At 33.4% G+C, this 8,693-nt stretch overlaps 1 long non-coding RNA gene and 2 other non-coding genes across 3 annotated transcripts; all 3 read left to right on the top strand.

Annotated features, from left to right (window-relative positions):
• The first annotated feature begins 3,040 nt into the window (after positions 1-3,040).
• Positions 3,041-5,512, top strand: LOC131873606 (uncharacterized). Its single transcript, XR_009371505.1, has 2 exons — positions 3,041-3,338; positions 3,499-5,512. It is a non-coding gene; the product is annotated as an uncharacterized LOC131873606 (long non-coding RNA).
• On the top strand, positions 3,149-3,286 carry LOC131070573 (small nucleolar RNA snoR134). The gene has a single exon (XR_009112350.1). It is a non-coding gene; the product is annotated as a small nucleolar RNA snoR134 (small nucleolar RNA).
• LOC131070572 (small nucleolar RNA snoR134) lies at positions 4,589-4,726 on the top strand. The gene has a single exon (XR_009112349.1). It is a non-coding gene; the product is annotated as a small nucleolar RNA snoR134 (small nucleolar RNA).
• Positions 5,513-8,693: the final 3,181 nt, after the last annotated feature.

Below are 8,693 nucleotides of genomic sequence, written 5' to 3'. Positions count from 1 at the left end.
AAATTTCAGGGATCAATTAGGGTCCTTACTGAGTCCTTTCGTGGACTCACCCTTCATCGTATTTTCTTGCAGGTATCAGTAATGATGAATATAGAAAAGAACAAGTTCTTCAGATTCATAAAGGATGGAAATGCAAAGATGTTCCTTCATGAGCTGGAGAACGGTTATAAATGGAAGAGGACACTCAAAGGGAAGAAAGAGGTGGACCTGGCTCTGGAGACCCTACGAGCAGAGGTGAATAGAGCGAGAGATCCTATCCAAGACCAGATTCAGATGCTTACAGAACTCCTTGATGGAAAACAAGCCGTGTGGATGGAGGGCCCTAGGGGTTGGACCACATGGTTGGATGCTCCACAAGAACAAATACTGCAAAGATAACTAATCTACTACATGGACGGATAATGGTTTTTTTGTTCTCAACCAAGAACTAACGTATTATATGTATAAAATTTTTCATCTCTGTCTGTACTTTTTGATTAAACTATTAAACATGTAAAGGTGGGACCTGCTGTCCAGGTTGAAACTCCGTAAATGGTTTTTGTAATAGTCTTTCTTCCCTTATATGCAATATAAAAAAAACAACAACGTGACAATCCTAGATATTGTCAAAGATCACATTGAAAAACCCCCACACATAGGGATAGATTTGTGGATCAACCTCTACAATGGGGCTCCAATTGTTTGAGATCCATTGATTTAACTTTACCAAACTTGGCCAGAAACCTTGAAATCTTCTGATCAAACCTTGCTTTGCAAAAAAAGCAACTCTTCTAGCCAACTCTTGCAAAATATCTTCACTAATATCAACTTTCAGGGAGGACTTGGTTGCAGAACCCAAGGCATCAAAGTAGGCTCAGAGTCTAGCAAAGGGGTTTTGCATTCCCTATCCAATCCACCCTAGTATTCTTCCCCTTTAGGCTAAGAAAAGGTTGATCATGCCTTGAATCATCCTTGAAAAAAGTAGGGAGAAAATTGCTCAATGTTGCGATCCTTGGGGAGTTGTCAACAATCCTTAATCAAGCTAGCCCTAGCCACAAGAACCGCTTGGGAGACAATCACAAAAGGAATCCACTTGCATGACACAAGGTTAGGAAGAGTTCTAGGGGTGGAAGGCCACATATTAGCACTCTGTCATGAAGGAAAACTTACCATTCGCCTCTCAAGCTTGTTGTAGGGAGTCCTAGCTTTGGGAGAGTGCAGGGGTTGCGACATCACATGAATTTAGTCGAGAGAAATAGTCATAAATAATGTATAATTAAACAAATATTAAAATAAATAATTATTTTCAAAATATTGCTTCTTAGTTTATTTATAAAGTATATCACTTATTATATTTTTACTTATGTACAAAATGTATACATGGGATTTTGAGCATGCAAGAACAAAGTAAAATAATATTAATTTATTCTAGCCAAAATACAAGAAACACTAATCATTGTGGTCAAGGATGCTAATGTGTGAGTGCTCTTATCAGAGGTATAAGGTTGCATTTGAAGATGTTAATTACAGAGCTTAGGATGACATGACTTATAGAATTTTATGCTAATTGGATGGTTAGGATTAAAAGACGAGATCATTGCTCATAATGGTCGAGAGCCATGTGAAGTTGGGAGGACAAGTGTCCTCATTTGGTTGGAAGAGATGGAGGGAGAGGGATTGTAGAGAAAATTAAAGAAAATCAAGGGCAAAGATTCTCCTTAGCAAGATTAGGTGGACAAGATAAAAGGGGTACTTTGGAGTACCCAAGGAGAAATGCGAAAGTCCTTCGTGATACCATGTCACATGTACAAACCCATGCCTTTGTACACCTTGGAGGATGTGGAGGATTTGGGAGGATTTAATTAGAAAAATCAAGGGCGGAGATTCTCCTAGGGAAGACTAGGTGGATAAGATAAAAGGGGTACTTTGGAGTACCCAAGGAGAAATGAGTTAGTCCTTTGTGATACCACGTTACATGTACAAACCCATGCCTTTGTACACCTTGGAGGATGTGGAGGATTTAATTAGCATTTTGAATGTGCAATCTAGTAGCATTAAGGAGTTAATGGATTCTAACCCACTTAACGAAAAATGAATAAAAATATTAAATAAGTAGGCTATTTATTTAATTTTTGGGATGAGTACGGGGAACTTAAGTAAATAAATAATTAGATTTATTTATCTAAGGTGAAAATTACAAGAAAAATGATTAAATAATTTATGAATAGTGATTTATTAATTAATAAAATGATGAAAATTGAACAGTTAATTTAATAGCTGAAATTATATTGAATCAATTCAATTTCAGATCTCTACACAAAAATTATTTGTTATTCAATCTATCAAATTATATAAAAATTTCAATATTTTTTAATTCCTATTTCTATTAAATTATTAAAAATATATTTTACCAAATATAAGGCAAGGATATAAATAAATAAAAATAAATGTTTACATAATTTTGAAGTTAAATTAATGTGAAAAAGATAAGAGATATTTCAATTTAATAAAAACTATTAAAAAATAAACACATATGATATTGATATCTCAACATATTTTAAATAGATTTTTTAAAATATAAATAATAAATAATTCTTAAATTTTATTTACAATAAATAATTTCTATATATTTTGTTTAAAATTAAATAATTTTTTACACAAATTTCATATAAATGTCTCAATAATATCTCTCAACATCTATTTAAGATATGTATACTAATAACTAACATACCTATCTTTAAAAGAATAAGGTAAAATATATGAAAAGATATCATATTTGTTCATTATTTCGCTTAAAAATTTACTATAATATTATATTGCAATTAATTTTAAATTATTATTACATTATGATATTGTATTTAATACTATATTATTATTAAGACATGATTATATTATTATGTTTTAAATTATTATTATAATATTTTATTTTATATTCCTTTTAATTCTCATTCTTGAAAAACAAAAAGACTTTTATGTCCCTATTAATATAATATTTCAATAATATCTCTTAAATTTAATAAAATGATACCCTGCCGTAAATTGTCCCCGCAAACCCTAGACAGAGCCTATAAAATGATGCTCTGCCCTCCCTAACAATGGCATTTGATGGCGGTTTATATCTCTTTTATGGTCGTATTTTTTCTGCCCTAATTATTTTTATGTTGGTATCATGCACATTGCTACCCCGGGCAGACCCGATAAAAATGAAGGATCAGCCCCATGCGTGTGCTACATTTAACTGCTGTCCAGTGTTGCAAGTCTGGTGATTTCCTGCATCTTATTTGTGTCAAAGTTGGCAGCTACATTGCATTAAATGTTTCTCAGAATAAATTGCGCTGGAAGCATTGGAGAATCCGTTGGTATGTTGTTTACAGGAGACAGACGATTTTACGATCTGTGCTCTGTATATTTTTTAATAATTTTGAGGGTTTTTACTTCTTTTGGTTTCAATTTGGTTTTTGAGATTTTGTTGAACGGTGAAATTATGCATTTTTCCTGATATTAGTCTCGTATTTTTAGGTTATAATATAATTCCATGTATGCAACAGTCTTCACCATTCTCTCGAGATTAAAATATAGGCTTTCAGTATGTACGTCTAGAAGAACTTGTAAAGCCTGAAAAATATTGAAGCACGGATGATGAACATTCATTGTAGCTTCATCAAGTTTTAGGTGAAGAACAGGAAAGCAGTCAGTCGAATGCTAAAGTTTAATGATTAAATTGAGTTTATACTGTGCCCCGTAGACGCTATTTAGTCAATCAGGTCTAGAAGCAGCTGGCTTCTCTGAAGTAGTTTCAGAAGCTCATCTAAATCCCTAGGGATTTGAAGTCAAAGATCTTGAGTATTATCCTGTGATTATAGTGTAGCCTTCTTTGTTTGGCTTGTAAAAATGAATGCATTGTTATGAATCATAGATTCAATTTTGTTTGAATTATTTTATTATTTTTTGTGTAAGGTTTGGAAAGTGCCTGGGTTTATATATTAGTATGCTATTATCATTTTTTTTATTAAAAGAAATCTTTTATCTATATTGAGAGAATACAATTACAAACAAGGGATGCAATACATCATAGAGATGTGAGTAGTGTTAGTAGTAGATGGGGGAGAGATCTCCCTGATAGTGTTAGTAGCGTTAGTAGAATAGGGGGGAGAGATCTTCAAAAAAGGAGAGAAAAAAAGATATGGATGGATAGACAGAAAGAAGTAGAGATAATAGAATGAGAGATAATCAGACAATGAAATATAGATAGAGTAGAGAGGAAGAGGTGAGAATGAAATATAGATAGAGAGGAAGAGGTGAGATTTGAAGAGAGTGATGTAGAGGGCAAGAGAGATAATGAATATAGATAGGAAGAGGTGGAAGGATAGAGAAAGGAGAGACAAAGATAAGGATAAATGATGCATAATTAATATAATTATAGTGAAGGTGATTATCTCACTAACTCTCGCACAAACTTTCTTAAATTTAATAAAATGAGTCCCTGCAAACCCTAGACAGAGCCTGTAAAATGTTGCTCTGCCCTTACTAACAATGGCATTTGATGGCGGTTTATATCTCTTCTATGGTTGTTTTTTTTTCCGCCGTAATCATTTTTTATGTTGGTATAATGCACATTGCTACCCCGGGCATACCTGATAAAAATGAAGGATCAGCCCCATGCGTGTGCTACATTTAACTGCTGTCCAGTGTTGCAAGTATGGTGATTTCCTGCACCTTATTTGTGTCAAAGTTGGCAGCTACATTACATTAAATGTTTCTCAGAATAAATTGCGCTGGAAGCAACGGAGAATTCCTTTGTATGTTGCTTTTAGGAGGCAGACGATTTTACGATCTGTGCTGTGTGTTTTTTTTTAATAATTTTGAGGGTTTTTACTTCTTTTGGTTTCAATTTGGTTTTTGAAATTTTGTTGAACGGTGAAATTATGCATTTTTCCTGATATTAGTCCCGGTATTTTTATGAAGGGGCTCGAATCTCTGGTAGTTATTGTGAAATTGGTCTAGAAGCGTCTTTCAATCTTGTGAAGGGCTGGAAAATAGATCTTGATAATTGTTTTCAGTATGGTGTCTTTGTTGAGGTCTATAAATATTTCTTTTAGGTTATAATATAATTCCATGTATGCAACAGTTGTCACCATTCTCTCGAGATTAATATATAGGCTTTCGGTGTGTACGTCTGGAATCACTTGTAAAGCCTGAAAAATAATGAAGCACGGATGATGAACATTCATTGTAGCCTCATCAAGTTTTAGGTGAAAGAACAGTGAAAACAGTCAGTCGAATGCCAAATTTTAATGATTAAATTTAGTTATACTGTGCCCCGTAGACGCTGTTTAGTGAATTAGGTCTAGAAGCAGCTGGCTTCTGTGAAGTAGTTTCAGAAGCACATCTAAATCCCTAGGAATTGAAGTCAAGATTTTGAGTACTATCCTGTGATTATAGTGTAGCCTTATTTGTTTGGCTTGTAAAAATGAATTTATTATTATGAAATGTAGATTCTATTATGTTTGAAAATAATAAGATTTAATTTTAAGTGTAGAAAATTTGAACTCAATATACTTGTTACTTATTTACTTATGTACATAGATTGGTGAAATTATGTTTTGGATAAGGTTTGGAAAGGCCCATAAGGTTTGGAAAGGGCTTGTTGCTATTATTATTTTTTTATTAAAAAAATCTTTTATCTTTATTGAGAGACTACAGTTGCAAACAATTACAAACAAGGGATGCAATGCATCATGGAGATGGAAAGGGCCTGTCGCTATTATTAATTTTTTTATTGAAAAAATCTTATATCTTTATTGAGAGAATACAGTTACAAACAATTACAAACAAGGGCTGCAATTCATCACGGAGATGTGTATAGTCTCAGTAGAAGAGGGGAGAGATCTTCCTAATATTGTTAGTCTTTCAGTAGAAGAGGGGAAGAGATCTTCCTAATATTGTTAGTCTTTCAGTAGAAGAGGGGAAGAGATCTCTACTAGCAGTTGCATGTTATGTGTGTGCGACAGGAAGCCGATAGGCAGAAGTTAGAAAAATGGAAGGATAAAAATGGAAGGATCATAGAGTATATATAGACAACATATATAAATTGGGCAAATAGGGATGTTTAGAATGAGATTCTTGATCTTTGTTTGAAACAAAGCACTAACTCTAGCAAAGCAATTTTGAGCAAAAGATTTTAAGTTGTCTCAATTTGTTATTTGAATCACTAATATGAAATGAGTGAATTTGGAGACAATATAAAAAAGTTATTGCAAGAAGATCAAAAGTTTGCAAGGAGAGTTGTTGTGGAAGATTGAAATGTTGTGGAAGATTGAAAGCATGGGCTGCAACTTCGACTGCTGACTAGATGTGAATAAAAGAATTGATTATGCATATCCTACTAGATGTGAATAAAAGAATTGATTTATATCCTCCATGGTAGTTTTTGGGTGGGAGCAAGCAACTTTCATTTCATGATGGAAAATACTGTTGCTTGATCAGCAATGTACTTTCAAACTGAAGAGGACTTAAGATGAATGTGTAACCACATAAACATGTATAATATAGTTCCATGACACATCACAAGCAGCCCTTTTTCAAAATTTGTATTAGTAGAATCTTAGAGCATAGATCAATGATGAAGATAGGGGCATGAAAGAGCTGACAGCAAAGATGCATAATGACAGGCCATATGGTCTTACGAAAAGACCCCTTTCAAAGCAATAATAAATAGAATACAAAAGTGTGCAACAAACTTGATTATGGCTCACGTGAACAAGGCTTTTTTTTAAGTTCAAAGGGTTGCTAATCTATGAGGAAAAGGACAGATTTGGTGTGAGGATTGCATGCATATCACAAGGGAACAAACCTAGGACAGTGTCTTTATTTTGCACAATACATGTACATCAACGTACATCAATATATGAGAACTGTATACAATGACAATACAAGCCCACAAAAGAAGTTTTCTTTACATCAAAGAGGAAAGAAAGCGCTTATATTCAAGGAAGAGATGCATCATAATAGACCTTTACATGGCAAATTATGTGCTACAACACCAAACCATATTTCATTGTTTGCATCTAAAAATTAGATTACGTATGCCTCTTTTATAGAGGACTTCAAAAGCATGAAGAAAGTTCTAGAAAGAATTATAACATTTAGTCTTTTTTTAATAACTAATTGAAATAACTAAAAGTCTGCATGATCGATGGAGATGATTGGTTTGCATGATTTCCAAAATGATGGAACTGTTGGTAACTACATGCTCATAATGGAACTGGAGTTTTAACGGTTGTTGACTGCATGCTTGCGGTGGTTGCATGGTATCGCATCAATCAAGAAGAGCAGCAATAAAAAACACATCACGAGTCAAAAGCAAGGAGTCATGAGGTGAAGAGACATGTATGAACTTGCGATATACAAGGGTTTCATATCAGTTTTAGGAAGAGATGAAGTTTGTTAAGCTTGAACAAAATATAGTCAAATGCAAACTAAACATCTTACCAGTCAAATATCTGAGTAAGGTTTTTTGACTGCAATTTAATAAATTTCGTTTTTGAAATAGAATCCTAAATTATTGATGGTTTCAAAAACTCTTGTGAGAAAATTGGCAATAATACTGAATTCAATAAACCTTCTTATTGTATTTTGCAACTAGAAAATAGGTCCTTGATTGGGCAAGAGTCATGAAAACACAATAACACTTGTGAAGTTGTCCATGAACATGGTTTGACAGACACTTTGATCTTGCATCTAACATAATCTAGTTAAAAAATGAAATGCAAATCAAGAAAACAAAGAAATGGGAATGACCTCAGCTGCTGTCTGAAGCCCCACAGTGCCTCCTCCATGCCCTACCTTTCAAAAAATCTAGAGACGTGTTTTTGGGAGTAGGTAGTCATAAGCCTCTTGACATTAAACTCTCATCGTTGCGATGACACTGTTGCAAACAACACCTCCCACAACAACACCATTAAATGTCATTGATTGTCTGCCTTGTCCGTTTGCTAGTGCAATGAGTTTATTTCCCAAGGCGTTGTCCATTTTCATGCCACCGCAAACTTCTCTGAGATGTCTCCACCTAACAACAAAAACATCGCGTACCGTTGGTTGGGAAAAATAATCGGTCATCGAAAATTGTGAATGGCCGAATTGTCTTACACTTTGGCGGGCAAAATCCTCCTCTAAAAGCCTATCAGCGTAAAGATAAAGAAAAGTAGAGAGATAGAAAGAGATGAAGATAAAGAAAAGTAGAGAGATAGAAAGAAAAACAATGAATGAGAGATAACTAGATAGTGAAATATAGATAGAGAGGGAGGTGAGATTTGAAGAGAGATAGAGGGCAAGAGAAAGAAAAGAGAGCTTGTGTGTGAGTGAGAGAGATATAGAGAGAGAAATAGGGAGAGATATATGGCATGTGTGAGAGAGAGATATGGAAGTATAGACAAAGAGACAAGGATAAATGATGCACAATTAATACAATTATAGTGAAGATGATTATTTCACTCACTCACCATTATAGAATATAATACATATAATTATAATATTATTGTTTAAATAAAGTTACATTAATGATACTGTTATAATGGAAAATTTAAATTTTATAGTTGTGTGAACCAATGAAATGAAAGGAAAATGTTTTTTTATAATTATTTTAAATAAAATTTAAATATAGATTATATAAATTTTCTTTAACAATTTTAATTCTTTGAAGTGATTGGTTAAAC

This window comes from Cryptomeria japonica, chromosome 2, assembly GCF_030272615.1.
Source record: "Cryptomeria japonica chromosome 2, Sugi_1.0, whole genome shotgun sequence".
Classification (NCBI taxonomy): domain Eukaryota; kingdom Viridiplantae; phylum Streptophyta; class Pinopsida; order Cupressales; family Cupressaceae; genus Cryptomeria; species Cryptomeria japonica.
Note: the sequence above shows the minus strand (reverse complement) of the source record. Positions and strands in the feature narration are given on the sequence as shown.